Source organism: Sus scrofa, chromosome 16 (genome assembly GCF_000003025.6).
Source record: "Sus scrofa isolate TJ Tabasco breed Duroc chromosome 16, Sscrofa11.1, whole genome shotgun sequence".
NCBI classification, from domain to species: Eukaryota; Metazoa; Chordata; class Mammalia; order Artiodactyla; family Suidae; genus Sus; species Sus scrofa.
The window spans coordinates 17,445,351-17,468,003 of NC_010458.4; the positions used below are offsets into that span (position 1 = coordinate 17,445,351).

General features: G+C 37.1%; 2 long non-coding RNA genes across 5 annotated transcripts in view; one reads left to right on the forward strand and one right to left on the reverse strand.

Annotated features, from left to right (window-relative positions):
* The window catches only part of LOC110257323, a 50,465-nt gene extending 28,639 nt beyond the window's left edge, over positions 1-21,826 (forward strand). The window contains exons 2-5 of one of the 4 annotated variants that reach the window (XR_002339786.1): positions 6,688-6,892; positions 19,154-19,216; positions 21,412-21,513; positions 21,615-21,826. This is a non-coding gene — a long non-coding RNA (uncharacterized LOC110257323). Of the gene's footprint in view, positions 1-6,687; positions 6,945-19,153; positions 19,217-21,411 lie in introns of all 4 variants that reach the window. The other 3 variants (XR_002339785.1, XR_002339787.1, XR_002339788.1) reach the window with 3 other exon arrangements.
* The window catches only part of LOC106506459, a 352,618-nt gene that overhangs the window by 306,925 nt on the left and 23,040 nt on the right, over positions 1-22,653 (reverse strand). The window lies entirely within an intron of this gene.

Below are 22,653 nucleotides of genomic sequence, written 5' to 3' on the forward strand. Positions count from 1 at the left end.
TAGAAACATATAGACATTGTATTACTTTAGGGAAGATAGCTTTTATCACTATTTACATAGAGAACATGATCAATTTAATTTATTATAGACCTAAGTTTGTTATAATTTGTTTATACTCACATTTGACGTAGAAAATGTAAAGTTATGCTTCCTTCAATAAATAATCATTTTATATAGCAAACACCATCCTATGCTCTAAGGAAACGGAAGAACAAGCTAGGCATGGCCCTTAGTTATGAAGACTTGCATTTTATTGGGTTCAGGCGGCCAAAACACAACAATAAATAAAAGAGATCAGCATCAAGTAATGGTAAATGTATGTAGAGAATTAAAAGAGGTAATATGAAAGCAATTCTGAGGAAAAAAATGAGCAGGAGGTATAACTCTCCCTGACTTCAGACAATATTATAAAGCTACAATCATCAAGACAGTGTGGTACTGGTGCAAAAACAGACTTACAGACCAATGGAACAGAATAGAGAGCTCAAAAATAAACCCAGACATCTAGGGTCAATTAATCTTGAACAAAGGAAGCAAGAATATAAAATGCAAAAAAAAAAACAGTCTCCTCAGCAAGTGATGCTGGGAAAACTGGACAGCTGCATGTAAATCAAACTAGAACACACTCTCACACAATGCACAAAAAATAAACTCAAAATAGCTTAAACATAAGACAAAACACCATAAAACTCCTAGAAGAGAACATAGGCAAATACATTACAGATTTAAAGGTAGAAAAAAATGGAATGGATTCTCTGACATCAATCATACAAATGTTTTCTTAGGTCAGTCTCCCAAGGCAATAGAAATAAAAACAAAAATAAACCAATGAGACTTAATTAAACCTGTAAGCTTTTGCACAGCGAAAGAAACCACTAAAAAAAAAAAAAAAAAAAAAAACCTACAAAATGGGAGAAAGTTGTTGCAAATGATGCAACCAACAAGGGCTTCATCTCCAAAATATATAAACAACTCATACAACTCAACAGCAAAAAAAAAAAAAAAAAAAAAAACCACCCAATCAAAAAATGGGCAGAAAACCTAAATAGACTTTTCTCCAAAGAAGACATACAGATGGCCAACAGGCATGTGAAAAATGCTCAATATCACTCATTATTAAAGAAATGCAAATCAAAACTACGATGAAGTACCACCTCACACCAGTCAGAATGGCCATTATTAACAAATCAAAAAATAACAAATGCTGGAGAGGATGTGGAGAAAAGAAAACCCTCCTTCGCTGTTGGTGAGAATGTAATTTGGTACAACCACTGTGGAAAACAATGTGGAGGTTCCTCAGAAAACTAAATATAGAACTACCATATAATCCAGCAATCCCATTCCTGGGCATATATACAGACAAAACTTTCATTCAAAAAGATACATGCACCCCTATGTTGGTTGTAGCACTATTCACAATAGCCAAGACATGGAAACAACCCAAATGCCCACCAACAGATGAATGGATTAAGAAGATGCGATATATGTACACAACTGAATACAACTCAGCCGTAAAAATTAGCAAAATAATGCCATTTGCAGCAACATGGATGCAACTAAAGATTGTCATACTAAGTGAAGAAATGAGAAAGATAAAGGCAGATACCATATCACTTATATATGGAATCTAAAATATGGCAAAGATGAACATGTCTACAGAACAGAAACAGACTCACAGACTTGGAGAACAGACGTATGGTTGCCAAGGGGGAGGGGGAGGAAGTGGGATGGACTGGGAGTTTGGGGTTAGTAGATGCAAACTATTACATTTAGAATGGAGCAATGAGGTCCTGCTGTATAGCACAGGGAAATAAATCACTTGCGATAGAGCATGAAAGATAATATGAGAAAAAGAATGAGCGTATACACACACACACACACATATACATATATGACTGGGTCACTGCTGTACAGCAGAAATTGACAGAACAGTGTAAATCAACTATAATAAAAAAAATTTTTTTTCAGGAGATGATACAATGGTACTATTGTGGCTACTTCAGATAGATTGGTCGGGAAAAACTTATCTGCAAATGAGACAATGTGACCAAGAGCTGAGTGGCTGTAAGTAGTAGTCCTGGGATGATCCGAGGAAAGAACACAGCCCACCAAGGAACAGGCCTACTGGAGGAACTGAAAGAAAGCTGGCAATCCTGAGGTGGGGTGGGCAAGAGGGGAAGAAGTGTGAGATGAGGTCAAGATGGAGGCAGGGACAAAATTATGTTTGGATTTTATTTTAAATACAATGGAAAAGCTTTGTGTTTTGAGCATATCTGACTCATGCTATTAATAGGCCATTCTGATTTTCCGGTGGATAGTGAGGAAAGAGTGGAAGCAAGGCAGCCCAATGAAAAAAACTATTTTGGTGTCCAGGAGAGAGATGACATTTGCTTAGGCTATGGTGACAGTGGTGACAGTTTTGATTACTTTGATAATGGAGGGTGTACCTGGTCTTCAGATGAAGGTTACATGACACTGCATAAAAAGTGATAAGTGCAACATATCCTTGTGTAAATGCATTAGGAATAAAGCAAAAAACAAACACGGGGTAAAGGATATTTCACCTCTCTTTCCTGTGTACATCTTCAAGATGCAAATGATTAAAATTCAGACATTGCCTGCACACTGAAAGTGGAAATTCTCAGAAACCACCAGTGTTCTCGGGATCCTTGTTAAAATAGGGTACCATCCATGCTATGACTCAGGATAAGAATATTTCATGAAAGAGACTTGGCTCCATAAAGAACTCATTCAGCACCACGGACTAAGAGGTTAAAATGCTACAAAATAACTGGGAAAACTAAGAGAGGAAAATAGCTTAAAAAAAAAAAAAAAAAAAAAACTCAAGAAATGTTTCTAGAAAGTTGAGGGAGGTGCAGAAAGCAAGAAATAAAAAATGTATCTAAATGTACCAATCAAACCTCTTCTTAACCAAGTAGGCAGCAAATCAATCTATGAATTTTACAACTCAGGATGGTACCGTGAAAAGGCCTCAGAGATTAGTAAAAATGTTCGAGGAACTGAATTGAATTAAACTGAAATTTACAAAGACAGAATATTTGCCTTTATCCTCCCTAAGAGCTTTATTAGGGACCTCAAGTCCATGCTAATAATAAAAGTTGAAGTATTAAAATAATAATCTAATTTCAAAAATGCCTTTAAATATGTATCTGCCACCCACTTGTCCCTATGGATTTATGCTCTGAAAATTTGTGAATTTTTGGTTGGTCAATATATGGAAATACACATTCTTGTTATAAATTAAAACACATTCAGAGTTAAATTTTCACATTTGGAGGGTTCTGCACCTTAGGTTACTTTAGAAACCACTACTTAGATTATGTTTAAGTTTCATTAATGGTTAAATAAATCATCCCAATTCCCTTCCAATTTTATAGTCTAAACTGCTCTTCCTTAAGGCATATACTTCATTTTGCCCTTACTCTGGCTTCCTTTTACCTTCATAGTAAGAAGAATTAATTTTAATCGGAATTTCTCCTCTATAGGTTTTCATAACATCAACATTGCCATAATGTATCTTTTTATTCCAAAAAGGAATGTAGTGAAGGTTCCTTAGGCCATGTTGTACATAATTTCCTTAAAATAAGCTTTTATAAAAGGCAAAATATTTGATGTCTCTTTTCAGAACTCACTTGATCAAATTGTATAAATACTTTCAGGTCTAATACCATTGATACAACTACATATTTCCTGCCAGCTTCAGCCTGATTCATTGCTCTTGGCTTATTCCTAGGAATCACATCAAAACTTTGAAGAAAGGCTTCTTGCAACACCAAGAGCTAACCTCTGGTTCTTCTCAAACTATGCTGTGATTATCTCAGTCAGTATCTCTGGAATTAAACAGACTAGTTTCATACCTCTATGCATGTAATTAGTCTTAGAAAAAAAATTTCCCCACCTGTTCTTTATGACTGGATCTTCAAAAGCTAAAATTAAGCAGGACAAGGATCATGTTCTATGTATAATTTAAAATAAAGGGGATTTGAGACCTACATTATCCAAGTAAATGCTTAATTATGCACTTTCAACTGGGGGGGGGTTGGAAAAAAAAGAAGATGGAGGAGGGAAAGAGAGACATAAATAAAATACAGTATTTTTAAAAATCTGAACATTAAAAAATAAATACAATTTTTTTTTTTTTTTTTTTTTGCTTTTTAGGGCCACACCTGTGGCATATGGAGGTTCTCAGGCTAGGGGTCAAATCAGAGCTACAGCTGCCGGCCTATGCCACAGCCACAGCAAAGACAGATCCGAGCCATGTCTGCAAATTACACCACAGCTCACAGCAACAATGGATCCTTAACCTACTGAGCGAGGCCGGGACTCAAACCCACAACCTCATGGTTTCTAGCCGGATTTGTTTCTGCTGTGTCACAATGGGAACTCCAATACAAAATTTTTAATTGTCTCAACATCTTGCCAAGAATATAACCCAAACAAAAATTTTGGAAAAGGCTTTCGTAGCTATCCCATGGTCATTCCCTTCCATTTCATAGTCAATAGGATCTTATCATCTTTGCATAGTTGACCAACAGTACAAAAAAGAAACCTAAAGGAAAACAAGCAAGCAAAAACAGATAAAGTCTAAACTTCTTGTGTACTATGTTTTTCAAAGTCATAATGCATAATGGAGATTTAGTCTTAAAAACAAAACAAAAAAAGACCCTACGCAAAACTCTGCTTCTTCCCTCTAGGGAAGGTTAACTCACATCAGGGAAAAATAATTCACCTGATTCCTTCTTTCCCTTTACATATCATAGAGGGGAAAATGGCAAGAGCCAGAGCTGATTGACGGTCCATCATCAAGCACAGGGTATGGGCGAGTTTTCCATATTCTGGGCTAGGCTTAAGAGACCCAGAATTCTCCTCTTAATAAAGTGGAAGAGATTGGGGGCAAGAGGGAGAGAGATGTTTCTAGGGGCCAAGAGAAATGAGAGATTGGGCGAGAGGCAAATATCTTGGAGGCTCGAGAATGCAGAGGAGTTTAGAGGATGTATGAATGGTCTAAAAATCAATTACAGCACGCTCTAAAACCATCAATAAAAGCAGGTAATAATAAATACAGGTAGACTTGTTAGTGGGGAAAGTGTAAGGGAATCAAGGAAAAAAAGCTTGTGACATTTGAAACACCAAGGCATACAACAGGATAGCACATGCAGAATGGGGAAATGACTCCTAAAATCGATGGCTGCAGCTAAAGCCAAAGATGAATAAAGCAATATAAGTCATCTTTCATAATCCCCAGGAACCTGAGAAGAATGCCAGAACCCAATGACTTATGGTTTGGAGTTAACCAAGCCAACTTCACCTGAGTCTCTATATTAGAAAGGAAAGAAGGAAATGAGGGTGGGAGATGAAAAAGGAATGAGGGAAGAAGGGAGGGAGAAGTGTCAAAGTACCTCTCTGAAACATGGATGGTATTTGTCTCTAGAATCTCTAGATGAAGTTAGTCTACTTATAAAACATGACCTCTGTGGCACAACTATCTCTCTAATGCCCATACATTAGCCCAGAGGTTGAGTGGACTGGTCTTTTTTAATGAGTCCCACTTTAATAAGTATTATTTGGGCTAATACTATAATTATGAGTTTGAAATTGTTTTCCAATATACTATAAATGCATTTCTATTTCTTTCCACATATTTGTTGGTTTCATAACAAAAGTACTGTTCTTCCCATTTGGTTTTTGTTATAGGTGAACTCTGCATTGAGCTTTAAAAGTACATTAAAAACAAAGCCACTATTTCCATTCACCCTGTTTTTGCTATAAGAGAGTTGAAAGGACAAAAGATAAAATTCACAAATCCTACTGCAGAATGACTTTAATTTTTTAAGCCTTAATAAGTGATCTGTATATATAAAAGAAATGCACCACAGTTTTCATTTGTTTGTTCTTTATTGGCTTCTGGGGTTGGGGGATCAATGACTAGGCATAATTTAGTATATGTGATACAAAGTGTTATGTTTTCCTATAGTAGAGAGGTTGGCAAACTGCAGCACTTTGTACCAAAAAATATAAGAATAATTTTATTGGAATACAGCCAATTCATCCATTCATTTGCTCTGTAACAACAAGAGTTGAGTAGTTGCAATGGGGACCACAGGGCCCAGAGAGGCTGAAATATTTGCTATCTGGCCCTCTACAAGAAAAGTGTGGGCACACCTGCTAAAGCCCTGTTAAATTAATTAAACAAAGAGGCCACTAAACTGAAGTGGCTATAATACCGTGAAGGTCTACCTAAGCAAACCAAAATCCAAGCCTGTAAAAAGCCTCAAGATTGTGAAATCAAAACGCTAAGGACAACTAATCACAAACGGCCAACTAGTCTTTAAATTATCGCCAAGCAAATAACTTCCTTTCTTTGCTTCCACACATTCTCAATGTCAGTCTTTCCCCCTGGCTCCTGTTAGCAGCGTGCTCCTAACTACTTCCAGATCAACAGTAACAATTTCAAATGAATAAGTGTTCAAGTGTAACTCTTGAAACTTTCAATACACCTCAATTTATACTTAATAGCACATCATTACTACTAGGTATTGTCATGGTTTATTTAGGTGGTCAAAAATATTTCATAAATATCCTAACTATATAAAATTTCATTATGGTTAAAGAGACCTGGAAAATTTCCCTTTGCCTCTCAAAATTCACTCTCTTCTCTTTATCCAGCTCTGAGCCCTAGGAGCTGACCTCTGTCAATGCAACAGCCACAGGCTCCTTTGCCCCGTGGCTTCCTGGTGGATCTGGAAGTGAGCAGTGGGAGATCAAAAGGTGGGAGGTAGAGTGTGCCTTCCTGTCTGGCAGCTGTTGAGCTGGCTGAACCCACCGAGTTCCTGTCTGTCAGTCCTTCCAGAGCTACAGCCACTCTTCTGAGGTATGGCAACTACTTCCTCCTCTGTGGCTCCCTCAGACTGGTGTAAGGTCTGGTAAGTCTTGTTTGCACAGGAAACTTCACTGTTCCCTGTAGATGTCCTGCCCCATCTGTAAATGTGACCTCTGTTAGAGTCTCATCTGTCACCCCATTAGAGTGGGCCTTTTCCTACAAGGACTCTGACAAATTCAGAAAGTAATCCTCCAAAGCTTGTGCCCAAGTAGATTTAGGTTTAAATGCTATTATATATCAATTGCTAACTGTGTGATTTCAAGCAAGACATTTTACTTTTCTAAGCCTTCTCTGAAAAATTAGAATAATAATACCAACTGCAAAGAGTTGCTAAGAGAATTCAGTGGAATGTTGATGAAGTGCTTAGGACAATGACTAGCACTCAGAAAGTCCTCAATAAAAGGCAACTGTTATTAGTTTTTATCATATTTACATATGTAAGCATTTATCATATTTACATATCAAGAAACAAATTGCCAAGATTTAAGAATTATGCCACATTCTCTGGCACAATGTGTAGGAGTGAGTATTTTAATAACTTTATGGCCAATTCTACCAACACTATTTTGTCCAAGGTCTTTGTTTCAAATTAGTACACTGTGTTATATTACAGCATTAATTCTTAATCTGGAGTAATTCTGCCTCCCCTCCCTGACAATGTCTTGAGATATTTTTTATGGTGACAAAACTGAAGGGTAGGGGGTACGCTATAGACATCTAGTGAGCAGAGGTTAGGGGAGCTAAATATAGTACAATGCACAGGGAAGTCCCTCCAAATAAAGAATTTTGGTGAACTTTTGGGGGGACTTAACAAGAGTGAGGAGTCCAGCTAACTTATATTCCACACACTCTTCCATTTATTTATTTATTTATTTGTCTTTTTGCCTTTTCTAGGGCCACTCCCTCAGCGTATGTTGGTTCCCAGGCTAGGGGTCTAATCGGAGCTATAGCCACCGGCCTACACCAGAGCCACAGCAACGTGGGATCCAAGCCACGCCTGCAACCTACACCACAGCTCACGGCAATGCTGGAGCCTTAACTCACTGAGTGAGGGCAGGGATCCAACCCACAGCCTCATGGTTCCTAGTCGGATTCGTTAACCACTGAGCCATGACGGGAACTCCACACTCTTCCATTTAAAATAGATATTCATGCCATGTAAGGGGTGAAGAAATGTATTTTCTATTATTCCAATACTGAGAAGAAAGATTTTTCATAAATAGGCACACCTTAAATAAATTTAAAAATTTAAAGCAAATAAGTCTTTTAATTTTCACCACCCACCAAACATGAAAGTGAACAAGTGGTTCTAATGACCATTTTAATAATGAAAAAACTGGAGGAGAGCAAGTAAGTACATTGTTCACCAATCCAGTAATTAATCATAATATAAGCAGCCTCAATGACTCACTTTCTCTTCTTCCCCACCCCCCATTCCTCTCCTAGTGGGCTTGTCCCCTAAATCCTATGACACAATGATGCACTTCTGCTGAACTACATCACTTCCCACATTGCCCACAATTTCACACATGGCTCCTTGTAGCAGTCAGTCAAAACAGCAGCAATTTTGTTTTTGTGTGTTTTTTTGTTTGTTTTGTAGTGTTCGTTTTTTTATTTTGCTTTGTCTTTTGCAAAACAGATGGATACTCCTCTTCCTACTTTCCGTATTATATCTATTAATGTTAGTACCAAAACAATGGTGTCTGAGAGAATCCTAGTCACTCAGCTCTTTCAGCTTTTATTCAGAGGTGTCCCTCCTCACACGCCCAGCCAGGTGCCTTACACACACATTTCACAGGTCAGAAGCCACAGGAAGGAGTCCATAGGGGTCTATACTGGGAAATAAATCAGCTGCAAACAAGACTCAAAGCTGAACTCAAAATCCCTGCTTCTTTCTGAAGATTGTCTTTGTTATTGGGTCAAGCTTGACTACCTCCTTCCTTTCTTCCTTGGAAAGAAGGAATCCTATCTCAAGAAACTTCCTCAGTCCTTCATGCACTGAGTGGACAGTGCCCTGCTGGGCTTCAGACATGCCCAGACATGTCTGCATCCAAGAGGTTCTACACAAGCAAGACCCTAGCTATCACAGCATTTATAATACTTTCACCTGACATGTAATCAAAACCATTATCTGTAACCTTTCCTGAGCAGGAAAAATTGGGAAACAGTCCAACTCATTGCTTACCAAACCCTCTGTTAACTCTCAGTTCTTTTCAACTAATCAGTATACAAATATTTAATTATATGAAAATCAACACCAGACTAGAAACTTCCCAAGTGAACATATTCAGTACAAACTATGGAATATATTCAGAGAAACTAGTCAGATGATTTTGCAGGTAAATGCCTTTATGGAAGCTGATACTTATTATGCAACTTTAAGGGGAAATACAATAAAACCCTATTATGAGATACCTTCCTATATCACTAATGCAATTATACTTAGGACAAAATTGTATTTCTGTGTTAAAATGAAATATACTTTATTTCTCCTTCTGTGATATAGAAAGTATATCGAGTTATTTTCCGAGGTAAAAGTGACTTAATGGTGATGAATCACACTTGACTACTTTAAAATTAATTCCTGATATATTGCATTATTTTTAAATATGTGAAATAAAAGCAAAAACCTATTTTTTGTATTGAAAAACTCCTATTCCCTATTACCATGTTAATGTGCAGAGCAAGAGCAGTTTGTGTATTATAATTACATCTTTTTCTTCTGTAGATTCAGCAGAGGATATGCTAAATTTTAGAAGCTCAAACAGAAACACCTTTGAATAGGTTTAGAACTGCAAAGATGAAATGCAGAAGTGAATATACAAAGAAGTAAAACTCAGGGTCATTCTTGGGCTTTGTCTCCTGGGAGTCACTTCCAATGGCACCAGAAAGATATGTGTAAAGCAGTACATTGCACACAACAGCAGGGCGACTGTCTGTGATTGTGGAATCTTGGAGATAGCGTGCTGCCAAGGTTCAAAGAACGCAGACAGAGGACTGCACAATGGCCTATGGTCTAAGAAAGAATGCTCTGCTATATATAAATGTGGACTGAAAAGGAAAGTGGCATTTTAGCAATTTTATGAAAATAGGAAGTATTTAGTAAACTGAGCCCATGTTCTTCTCAGGGTCAGCTAATGTGACTCCAAAAACCATTCTCTTCAGTTAAACATGCATGAAGAAGTTATATTTTGTGTAAATGTACTTCCCAGCATGATTAGAGTTCTTTCAAGGAGATACCTTATTGAATAGGTTTTTCAACTTCACATGTTCACATTCTTGAAAGACTAATGGATCCTTCATTAAAGAGATCACAGCTTTTCAGGTGTCATGCTTGAACACACACAATGAATTGGTCATTAAGGAAATTCAGCCACGCAGAAAGGACAGGGGAACAACTGGTTGACTCTTCTAATGACTCAAACAATGTTGGCAGAGCAGTTTTCACTTACAAGCTGGTTTATAGTTGCAGAACAAGCATAATTTTTCAGACATAACAACTAGGTGAAAGAATCAACCACCTCAGGAGGAAGTGTCTACCTTCTGGAAAAACAGTTTGCATGCTTTTTTTTTTTCTTTTTGGTCTTTTTAGGACTGTACCTGTGGCATATGGAGGTTCCCAGGCTAAGGGTCTAATCAGAGCTACAGCTGCAGGCCTACGCCATAGCCACAGCAACTAAGGATCCAAGCCACGTCTTCGACCTACACCACAGCTCACAGCAATGCCAGATCCTTAACCCATTGAGCAGGGCCAGGAATCAAACCCGTGTCCTCATGGATGCTAGTTGGGTTTGCTAACTGCTGAGCCACGACAAGAACTCCTTTTTTTTTTTTTTTTTTTTTTTAATCAAAACAGATTTATTTGCACCTTACTGCTTTCCCATTCTATTTGCCCATAAAATGTTATGCTAAATCTTAGGCATAAATCAAAGTAATCATACTTAGCTAACGAATTACTTTCTCATTAGATCATACGCATTCAAGAGATTATTACAACACCTTTAAGATTATTACAATATTTTGAAATAAAAATGCATTTTGCACTTTCTTAATTGCTTCATGTGGATTTGTTTACCATAGACTGAGTCAGTTTTGAATTTTTTACTAGTGATGAAAGACACTTGACTTGCCCATTGTGTACAGTTATTCAAGCCTTTTACCTTGAAACTCTAAGAAATGAGTAGATCTGTATTCTTTCATCTGAGATTATCCAAATATTTGAACTCAAGGTTTTTCTGTGCATGGCTGAAAGAGAGACAAGAATTAGGGAGGGAACCCAGTCTCTGGCAGCAATTTCACAATCCCCTTCTCTGCCCCTTTGCCACTGTCATAGGGAAAAAGAATCTGCTGGACGCTGTTCTTTCAAGGATAAGCTGACAATTTGCTAAGCCTGTGTAAAAGCACTCTGGTAACTTCTCGATTAATTCTGAGATTTTTTTTTTCACCTTGTGGTGCTTCAAGGCCAAATGAGCCTTCAAGGAGGTCATAGGAACGTAAGAACATAAGAAATGCCATAATAGGTCAAATTAATGAGCCAGTTACTCTGATATGCTTTCTCTGAGAGAGGCAACAAGGTACATTTTGTGCATGTTGTCAATTTCAAAATATTTGAGGCTACAAGCAGGAGTGTTTCTAAGAGCAGATATCTATTTCTAATGATCACAGTTCTCTTTATTAATGTGTTATAACATTTCACCCGTAAATTCATTTAAACCTATCTGAAGATATTTTAATCATGTACTGCTTTTTATATAATGAGCTCTATAAATCTGTTACCTTTAATTTGGCCTAAACTATTTGCTTCATGTTTCCAAAGCACTTCCTATTTGAAGTACTATATGCTGGCAGCTGGTACCAGTAACTGTGATTTTGTGCACTCCATCTGAGGTCTCTATATTGACTCGATCAGATATTTAAATCCTCTTCAACAAGCGGTCATCAATTGTTGGTCTACAACTCCTAGCACTCATTGCCAGCTTTTTATTGCCAGGGTCAATAAGTTCCTTTTAGAGTGCACTTAAATATTTTCTGTTGGTTACCCTATTTCGTTCTTTTTACCAGAATGAGCAAATGATCAGGATTCTTCTCACAAAAAGTAAATAAATATATAAGCATTGTTTCTTGGCTTGCCAAGGATGCAGGACTTGTAGCCGGCATGGGTCCACGAACAGCTGGGCTTGTGAAGATGTAATTTTAATTGACAACAAAAAAAAATTAGCAATCCAAAAACTCATTGAAAAGGCAAGAATAAGGAACAAAATCTGTATTGTATTCTTATATCCACAAGAGTAAAATAACTTTGGTATAAGATCTGTGGCATGTTCCCCATAAAAGAAAACACAATGAAACAAAATGACATTTTATCAGCTTGAAAGGAAGCAGTGTTTGCTATAAAATGGATGGGAGGGGCCATCCCTGTCTTGAGTTGCAGAAAGGTCCACATTATGGTCTCTCAACTCTTGCTGAACTGCCTTGTATCTTGCCTCACTGCCTTAATAATTTTTGGTTGGTCTAGAAGAGAATGGCTCAATCTTAGAGCTGGAAGGGACCTGAGAGAATTTTTTCTTGTTTTATAGATAAACTATGAGCCCAGAGAGTTTAAATGGTTCTTGTGCAGCCACAAAGCCTTTGTTGTTGTTGCTATTGCTGTTGTTGTTGGCAAAGCTAAGAGTTAGATGCAAATGTGACTGCCACCATGCAACTATGGACAGCAGGGCTGTCCCTGCTACAAGGGTATGGATGAGACCTGTTCTCTCTTGGGACTGCCTAAGGTCACCACCAGGATAACATGTTCTTTTCAATAATACTTTGTTTTCTTCTAAACTCATACAATACATGTACTTACTTAGTAATTAAAAAGAAAATGACAAACCAAATACACTCAAATCCTATCTTCATTTCTCAACCTACTAAGTAATCCAATAAATTATTTACTTTGGGATTACTTGGGTTAAACAGCATTCCCTGCATGCTGTATGAGATGTCTTTGATTTCAAGTTTGTTTTAAATAAATAGACCTATCAAAATAGAAATGGCCTTAACTTTCAGCCCTGGGAATAAACAAATAGTCTCAATCAATGACGCTGAGACAACCATTTAACATTTTCAAGAGGCTAAGAAAAGAAATATTTTCATGCCTATAACATTAGTCAGAAATAGCCTTTGGCTCATATTTAGCTTGGTCTTTTCAAAGGTTGTGGGAAAATATGGGGGGAAAAATATAAGCAAAATTAGCAAGGCTACCATGACAACAAGCAAGTAAGTATTCAGAGGCAGAGTTTAAACTCTGGAAATCTCAGAAGGAAGGAGAGGAGGGTCCCTAGAACAGTTCATCAAAGAAGAATCAAGCATGAACAGAATTATTGCTAAATGGGCAGATACTAGAACAGATATTTATTGTAATAGATTTCATGTGGTGCAAAATTTTATCAAAAGGGAACTGTTACTGAGGAGAGAACATTTGCTTGAAATCATGTATTTTTTGCAGTATTGAATTCAATGTGGAAATATATGTCCTACATTTTTATTTCTATGAACCATCATTTGTTTTTATTTAATGGACCCAAGAAGCTGCATGTTTGGGAGTAAGGGGGAAAATACATGGAGAAGGGGGGTTTTGGGTTTTGTTTTTTAATTGAGTTTGCTGAAGTGGCTGAGTCAGGACCCAGGAGTGGTCATTGAGACTGCCAGTTGCTCTTTCTATCACAGCATGGTTGTTTTGGTTGTGTTTCTTATTTAAATTGTAAGCCCTAAATACTTATATTCTTTCATTCGATCAACCAATATTTACAGGCCGTTGTTGTGTACTGGTCTTCTATAGCTGTTGGGAATACACGCTAAACAGGAAAGAGAGTGAACATTATCTACATCCTAGTTGAAGGGAGAAAGAAAAGAGAAATAAGCCAATATACAAACAAGAAAATGTCTAGACAGGAGAACCAACAAGTGCAAAGATCTTGAGTGAGGAAAGAGTTTAGCATGCATCAAGAACAAGAGAAGGCAAGTCTACCTAGGACAGGGTCAGCCAAAGGGAGTGTACTTTGTGATGATGTTTGAGGCAGGCTTCAGTGCAGTGGAAATTTTCCATTCTTGTCCCCAACCATCTGTTTTTCATATGTCTGCCAGAATGGTATGAACACATAATCTCTCACCTGGATTATTGCAATAGAGACAGATTCTCTATTCACAATGAATAATGAAAATAAAACTGTTAGAACACAATATGGATGGTTCGGATATGGGATACAAGGGAAAGGGGGTGGTAACAACTAGATTTTTGGCCCAAGAGAGTGAGTGAATGATGGTGTTATTTACCAAAATGGACAAGGCAGGGAAAACAGATTTGAGAGAAAGCTACCTGATGGACATATTAACTTTGGGGAATCCATCAGACATTCAAACATTAACAATATGGTCAAGAAGACAACTAAGTACACAGTCCACAGCTCAAGGGAAGCATCAGGGCTGGCGATGATTTAATCTCAGAAGACATAAACCTACAAGTGACACAAAGCAAGGGACCCACATGCAGTCATGTGATTGCAGAAACGAGTCAGAACCCATAATTAGCACTGGGCAATTTCAATGAAGAAGTGAGGAGAGGAAGGGTCAACAAGGAGCCTGAAAAGAGATGTCACAGGAGAGAATGAAAATAAGGTTAATGGTGTCATAGAAACAAATACAGTAAAGTATTTTCAAAAAGATAGAATAATCAGCTGGGTCAGATACTGCTGAGAGGCTCAGTAAGAAGAAAACAGAGAAGTGTGTGTTGGATTTGGCAACTAGAAGGTCACTGGTGATATTTAAGACTTGTTTCCCTAGAGTGACAGGGGTGACCACGGTTTTGAGTGGATTGAATTGTGAACAACGGGTATAGAAGGAAAAGTGGCCAATCTAGGTAAATATTTTTTCGATGAGGAAGCACAGTTTTGTTCAACAAAGAAGTAGAAAAAACTGGATACCTACCAGAAGGGAATAGAGAAGCAAGGGACAAAATTTGAAACCACTAAATTGACCAAAAAAAGACACAAGGAAACTAATCATGACCAAATTATTTTTACCTCCCAGTCTTCTTTTAAGCTCTGTTTAAGGATTATTTCTCTTTTCCCTGCTTGAAAATGTAAATAATCTCACAACTTTTCTAATACCTCTTAGTGGTTCCAAATTCCTACCTTAAGTCACTAAACATAGTTTCAGCTTGGTAATTAGAATGTCCAGTACCATGTAAGAGTAAAGACCTCCAATTTCATTGCCGGACATATAAATTATAGGTTTATGAAAAATTTGTAGATGTCTAATTTTTTTTTTTTTGTCTATTTTTGTCTTTTTAGGGCCACACCCATGGCATATGGAAGTTTCCAGACTACGGGTTAAATCGGAGCTGTAACTGCTGGTCTACACCACAGCCACAGCAACTCAGGATCTGAGCCCCATCTGCAACCTACACCACAGTTTATGGAAACACTGGATCCTTAACCCACTGAATAGGGCCAGAGATCCCACCCATGTCCTCATGAAAACGTTGGATTCATTAAACACTGAACCACAACGGGAAATCCGATAGAGGTCTAATCTTAAATCCAACAATGCCCATAGAATTAACACCCTGTAAATTCCCTGGGTGACGTAAGAAATGTTAGGAATTTAGGTGAGGTCATTCTCTCTTTGTCACTCACTTCACCCATGGCTGGTTGCTCTTTCTCATCCTTTCTGTATTTAGAGGAGATGAGGGAGGAGGCAGAAAAGAAGGGAGGTAAGGAATACAAGAAAGGATTTACATGACTGGCACTTTTGTAAGGTGTCTTTGTGCTCTTTGGCTTGGTAGATATTTTAAGTTGACTTCTCTGTAGGACTTTGATTTCAGAGGTATCTTGGTGACCCCACAATACTGGTGGCCTTTTACCTGCATTTCCCTAACAAGATGAAGGATTCTATTCTAATGGAGAGAATAACAGTTCCTTAATCGCTCCTCAGACCAGCTCTAGCTTCTCTGTTGCAGCCTTTTCAGTCTTCTAAAGATTATCACAGTAGGTCAAAGCAACAGTGACCCCACAGCGGCCTTTTCTTATTGTTACCCTCAACAAACCCATAAGAAACACTACTGCATTCTTTGTCCAAACAGACCCTGAAAATATATAGTTAGACCTTAGGTAGCAGCAATTTTTCTTCACTTTGGTCTTATAAACTATTCTATCTCTGCCTGCTAAGCTTTTTCAATATGGGGCTGCACAGCCAGGTTCATCAAGACATAATCATGTTCTCCAAGTGCATGAAGGGCTTCTTGGAGAAGCTTCTTTGGAGGGCTTCTCACACACCTGAAATGAGAGGCAGTGGAGGAAGGAAGAAGGCTCATCTCACATGGGCTACTCAGTTCAAAGAAATCTCCGAACTCTGCTTTTTCTTCTGACCTTTTAATACTTACCACGTGAGTATAGAATTGAAGGGTCAGGTAACCACTTACCTTAAATGCCTTTGGAAATTCTGGATATGGTTTAGCACCTACTCTGAATGCAGCATATATTTTATTGTGGTGTTCAACTGAAATTGCAAATTTAAATCTTACTGCAGATTTTTTTTTAACACAGAATAATCTAAAACAAGCTCACAGGCTGATGTGAATGATCAAAAGGGAAAATGATACAAAATCATCCAAGAAAGAAATTAATTTTACAAAAAGAAAATTCCTGGAGTAGGAGAGGGGACAGGATCAAGAGAACCAGAGGATGGATGCAATTATGTATACATAATCAATGTCTCCAATGAAAATGTTTCAAAGTTCAAAATGCAATTTAATCTCATTTTTATAACAATTATAACAAATACTTATGCTTACATCTGTATAACTAGGTGTCAGTAATGTTTTATTGTCTTTATGTCAATAACACCAGGATAACAAAAGTTGACCAATATTTTAAGGATATTATAAGCCTTTAACTTAAAGTTTTAAAATAATTTTATAATGCTTCCCTTTATTGATAAATATCTAAAAGCTTCAAAGCCTACCAAGTTATACCAGAAAAACAAAATAGGTACAGACCTACAATCCCTTATCTGAAATTCCAAAATCCAAAAAGCTCTGAAAAATTTAAGATCCCACCTGAAGTGAAAACAGTCTATTGATCATCTCTATTTACCTTACTGACTGTGAACATTCATTTGTTTGCTGGGAAAATATCAATCTGTTTGATCACAGACTATCCTTGTTGAATGTACTATGTAATATACAGTATGTGCACAATATTACCTTTCTAAAGCTGAAGGAATCTGAAGACAGGTAGGAATCTGAATTCTTAAGTATTTTTGGCTCCAAGAGTTACGAATAGGATATTGTAAACTTTTCATATAAACTAAAATGTAATATTTTTGTGAATTTAAGACTACTGAAGCATATAAGGAAATGCAAATTTATGGAATTCAGCATAAAACAGAAACACTGCCTAGGAGAAAGAGAAAGAGCGGAAAGACCTTTTTTGTAACCGTGTCATATCTCTATCACCAATAGCATGCAAAGACTCCAAAGAGCAAATTAAGGCAAGACATAGGGCACTCTCTCCAAAGAAAGCTGGGCTTTTCTGCTAGCTTCCTTATATCATCTGGCTTACAATGTTAAGCATGTTTTGTTAATAACCAAAGCTCTTTTGAAAGTCATTTGACTAAGCCAGTCTTCAGATCCATAGAGTTCAAGTAAAACTACCCAGTAAATCTATTGTAGTAATTTGGAATCCATATTTGTAATCCATTTACAAATACAAAGGGAATCTACATTTAATCTATCTCTAAAAACTGTATCTTAAAATCATTGAAAAGGAGGATACAGTTTACAGGAACATAATCCTATCCTTGTGGAATTTTGGCTGACCATCAAAATACCTTTTGATACCACAAATCCGTTTTAATCTTTAAAAGTTCTGCACTTGACCAAAAAGGTTTTCAAGGGAGATGGTGCTGAAACCTATGGTGCAGTCAACCATTGTATTTGGAGTTCTACATCACTCACTAGGTTATCACCTAAGGAAAATAATGCATTCTACTCTCTGAGAATCATAACCACATAAATGTCTGACATCTTATGTGTTAAACCTGACTCACAATTAAAGAGTAAATACCACCAACATGCATAAATACTAGGTATTGTTTTTCAGCCTCAGGTGTGGAAAAAAATTTAAAACTTAAGGACAAATAACCTATTAAAGGACCTGAAAAAATGTATGTGATGCAACCCAGTTCTGCTTTATTCATCCCTTTGGAAGCTTAACTGTGGAAACAGGATTAAAAAATAATGCTCAGTAATAAAAATGCAGTAATTTTGACTAGAAATTATTAAAATTTCTAAATTGTATTAGAACTCATGCAAAAACATCAAATGTACTGTGGTCAGCCTGCCTTCTGAAATAAGCTCAGAGAACACAATATAAGCTTAGTAAAGGGTTTTGACACAGGGACTAATTACATTCCCAGAAAAACAGGGTCATAGAGAGAGTTCCCCATGAGAATATTCTCTTGATGCTTGTATCGCTACCATGTTCAAAAAGAATATTATGAGGTAATTGATAGTCATTTAGGTTTTGTTCCTCAAATTTTTTCCGTATGAATGTCTAGCAATTATCATTACAGAGAAGAAAAGAGGGGAAGAGGGCAGAGGAGGAGGAGAGGAAATCAAGATGAAGAAAGAAAACCCATAAAACTCTCCCACTTACATACCCTAATTAACTGATGTAAACACTAATGACTGCTTTATCCTCAGATGTTGGAGTTTTTGTTTGTCTGTTTCCTTCACCTCATGTTCTGTTTTTCTTGGCTGTGCTGTTATTTAGTCTACATTTTAATTTTATTATAGACTCAACACCATCCTAAGAGTAAGCATTTCATCCTGTTGGGGTTTTTTGTTTTTTGTTTTAATTTCTGGTACTCAGATTCAATAAAAATAAATATCCAAAGAGGCTTAGGAAATAATTTCCTAAACATCCTTACCACATAAGGTTAAAAATAAACAAAGAAATAAACACATTAGTGTTAAGTTTTAGACTTTCGAACTCTTAATTCTTTTTTTTTTTAAAAAAAAGGCATAAAAATGACCAAATATACTAGAGTAATATGAAGACCAGCAGAAGCTATTGTTCAGAGATTTATTTTTTCCTGGGAGATAAAATTTGCTCTCCTAGCCTCCTTCCCTTCCAGTGTCTTGACAAAATAATGATATGATTTAAGAACATAAAGCTTACAACTCCATTGTAGCAATTTCTGTTTTCACAGACCTGAGGTTAGATGGAGCTGCCCAAGTCTGCACTACAGATTATAAAGGATCGTGCCTCTAAGGTCAGAGCTATTGTTACAGTTTTGTTTTCCAAAATTTTAAGTGGGAAGTGCTTGTTTCAGTCAAGCCAACTAATTTTGGTTTCCAGTATACTGTCCTTCTTTCATAATTAGACATATAAAAATTTTAAAAATTTAAAAAGGGAGAATAAATGAAAATATCCTATTCAATGGTAATGCCCCTTTGTGGTTAACATGATAGAAAAGAACCTGGAGCTGTCAATACATAACTATATACCCATACATGTTTTTTACAGTTCTCAGGTGGGAATGGTAAGCAACCCTTCTCGTACCCTTTCTCCTTTTTTCTCTGACTATAATACTTTCCAATTCTACATAGGAGTGTGTCTAATTCATTTTTCCAGCTTACAACTCACCCCAAATCATTTCCTACTTCCTCTCTGACTGTGAGCAGAGACACATCTCTGTAGGAGCCCATTGGGCCCAGTTATCATCTCCTTGGACAGAGCATGTACAGGTCTAGCTCTGGGCAGCCAGGAAGCTATCTGGTCCTACCAGAGACAAGCCTGAATAGAGTAGTAATAAACAAACAGAGGAGGTAACTCAACAACATAAGAGAATACCTCCCAGACTTCAAAGTCCCTGAAAAACAAAGGCAGCATTTATGAGACCACCCTATTAGAAACTTTTTTGAAAATTTTTGGTGACATTTTATGAAAACAGAAGCCTACCCTGGTGCCCTTTGTCTACTGTTTAAAAATCTTTATTGTTGAAATTAAAAGAAATTGGAGAATAAAGGTCTGTTCTTTATTAAGAAAATAATTTGAGTACATCCATTTCTTGACCTTCCTACTCATTATACTTCCATTAAGGGCATTACTTTCCACGTGGTATATTAGTCACTTTAGTGCTAAACTTTTGCACAGAGATGCACACACCCACATTTTTTTAAAATTCATACTAAATGCAAATTATTTTATCTGGCTTAATTTCCCTAGATCAATTTTGAAAATACCCTTTTTTACGTGTACTCAGTGCAATAAAACCTACCTACCACCCAGTGTCATTCTATTTTTTTTTTTTTTTTTTTTTTTTTTTGTCTTTTTGCCATTTCTTCGGCCGCTCCCGTGGCAAATGGAGGTTCCCAGGCTAGGGGTCTAATCGGAGCAGTAGCTGCCAGCCTATGCCAGAGCCACAGCAACTCAGGATCTGTGACCTACACCACAGCTCACGGCAACAACAAATCGTTAACCCACTGAGCAAGGGCAGGGATCGAACCCGCAACCTCATGGTTCCTAGTCGGATTCGTTAACCACTGCACCACGATGGGAACTCCACCCAGTGTCATTCTAATACTCTCCCCCCAGAAAACACTCTCTCAATTGTAGCTATGATAGTATCGTGTTTTCCATTTTTCTTTTCTTTTCTTTCTTTTTTAAAAAAGTTTTTGAAATCTGTCAGTGAATTGACTGACACCAGTGGAAAAATACAAATATATCAAGTGATTATTAAACACACTTGCAATGATGTGATTTTTGTTTGTTGTTATGATTTTTTAAATGTATACTCAGTTCAGAAGTGAATAAGTATATATGCCTTCAAAAGAAGTCAAGATAGCACATATGGAAGGGGGCTGTATCTCATTTATTATAACTGTGTTCAGGGAGTTCCCACTGGGCTCAGCTGGGTACAAACCCAACTAGTATCCATGAGGATGAGGGTTAGATCCTTGGCCTCACTCAGCAGGTTAAGGATCCAGTGTTGCTATGAGCTGTGGCGTAGGTTGGCAGCTGCAGCTCCAATTAGACCCCTAGCCTAGGAACTTCCATATGCCACAGGTGTGGCCCTAAAAACAAACCAAAAAACTGGGTTAGTATTATACTGTATCATTCTATCACAGACAATAAAAGCATAGGTACTGATATCACAAAAAAAATTACCTGTTGATTATCTTAATTTCACACATGTAATTAAACCGTTCACCCAAGGTACACAGAAATCTCACCATTCTGTATGCAATCAAATTATTGCCCTGAAAGTAGAGTTCAGCATTATTTAGACTTCCAGGTAGAACAAAGGGTTAGCTTGTAATAGGTAAAGCTTCTTTCTTAATATTCTCTATCAATCCCCTCAATTGAGGAAAAAAAGAAAAAAACACAGAAAAGTAAAAATTGTATGTTTTGCAAACACAGCTTCAGGAAATGGCTCCTAACTCTCCTTTCCAACCGCATTCCCAGGTATCACAACCAAAGCTGATGGACTTTAGTCTCTATTCACAGAGACTCTATTTCTCCTTCCAGTCCTGTGGGAGGGTTGTATTTCCTGCCCATCTGGCGAAGGTTTGTCCTGTCATAAGCTTGCTTGGCCAATGAAAGATGAGCACAGAGAAAATGTGTCATTTCTCAGGATTAATTTTAAGATCCACATCTCTTTTCCCTAGGAAGTTCATGTCCAGATGGAGCCCTCATTGGCTTTGACTCCTGAATGATGGCAAGAACAGTGCCTCCCCTCTGTCAATCCACAATGAATATGTAGCCTGAACCAGAAATAAACGTGTGGTGTTAATTTACTGAGATTTTAGGATTTGTTTTTACTGCAACCTAACTTACTGTACCCTAATCTCATAGAGGAATAAGAGCACCCACAGGAGACAGCGAAGTCCGCCAACATTATAACAGGTTTATTCAAAATAACATAAATCAAATCTTAAAATCTATAAAAGGCCACTTGTTCTTTCATTTTAAATCCAAGCCTGTATATTTTAAAAGATGCACTGCTTTCCACTGAAAAAAAAAAAACTAGTTGTTAAAAATTATAGTAAGGTTTTCAGCAGTCATAAGGGTTTAAAATAAGAGTCAACAATAATGGTAATAACATTTACATTTATATAGCATGCTAAAACAGTTTAAACTCATGTTTTATGTTAATTTCTTTATTATTGAGGGAGGTCCGATTTGAAGTTTCTCAGTTTTATCTTGCATGTCATATAGGGAATAATATGGCAATTCAAATGTCAACACATCAGCACTTTGAAAAATAACAGCAGAATAAGTGAAAATATTAGACTTAAATATTTAAAAGGAAATTAAATATCTCTATCAAAGAGAGAAAACGGTTTTATTCTAGATGCTCAAACGCATTATCCATAAGAGAAAAAAAATAGCTGTGTGTTAGACTACTTGTCAGAATCCTAGAAATGTCTGAGAGAAATCATTTGAAAGTTAAAGAGCATTAGCTCAAGGTCTCAGTGTACACTCACAAGAGATGACAGCATTGCAAATCCCTGCTGAATGGTGTGGCTTCGTCAGGCCTCTCAGGAAAGTAAAATCACAAAAGAAGTCACCAAACACTATCACCTGTGAACCATGCAGTATGACAGTGTCATGAAGTGACTGAGCATTCTACAAAGCTGAACAAATGACACTTCTCAAGAAGGTTTCAGGCAACCTAATTAACATAAAAATGTGTGAGAGACACTA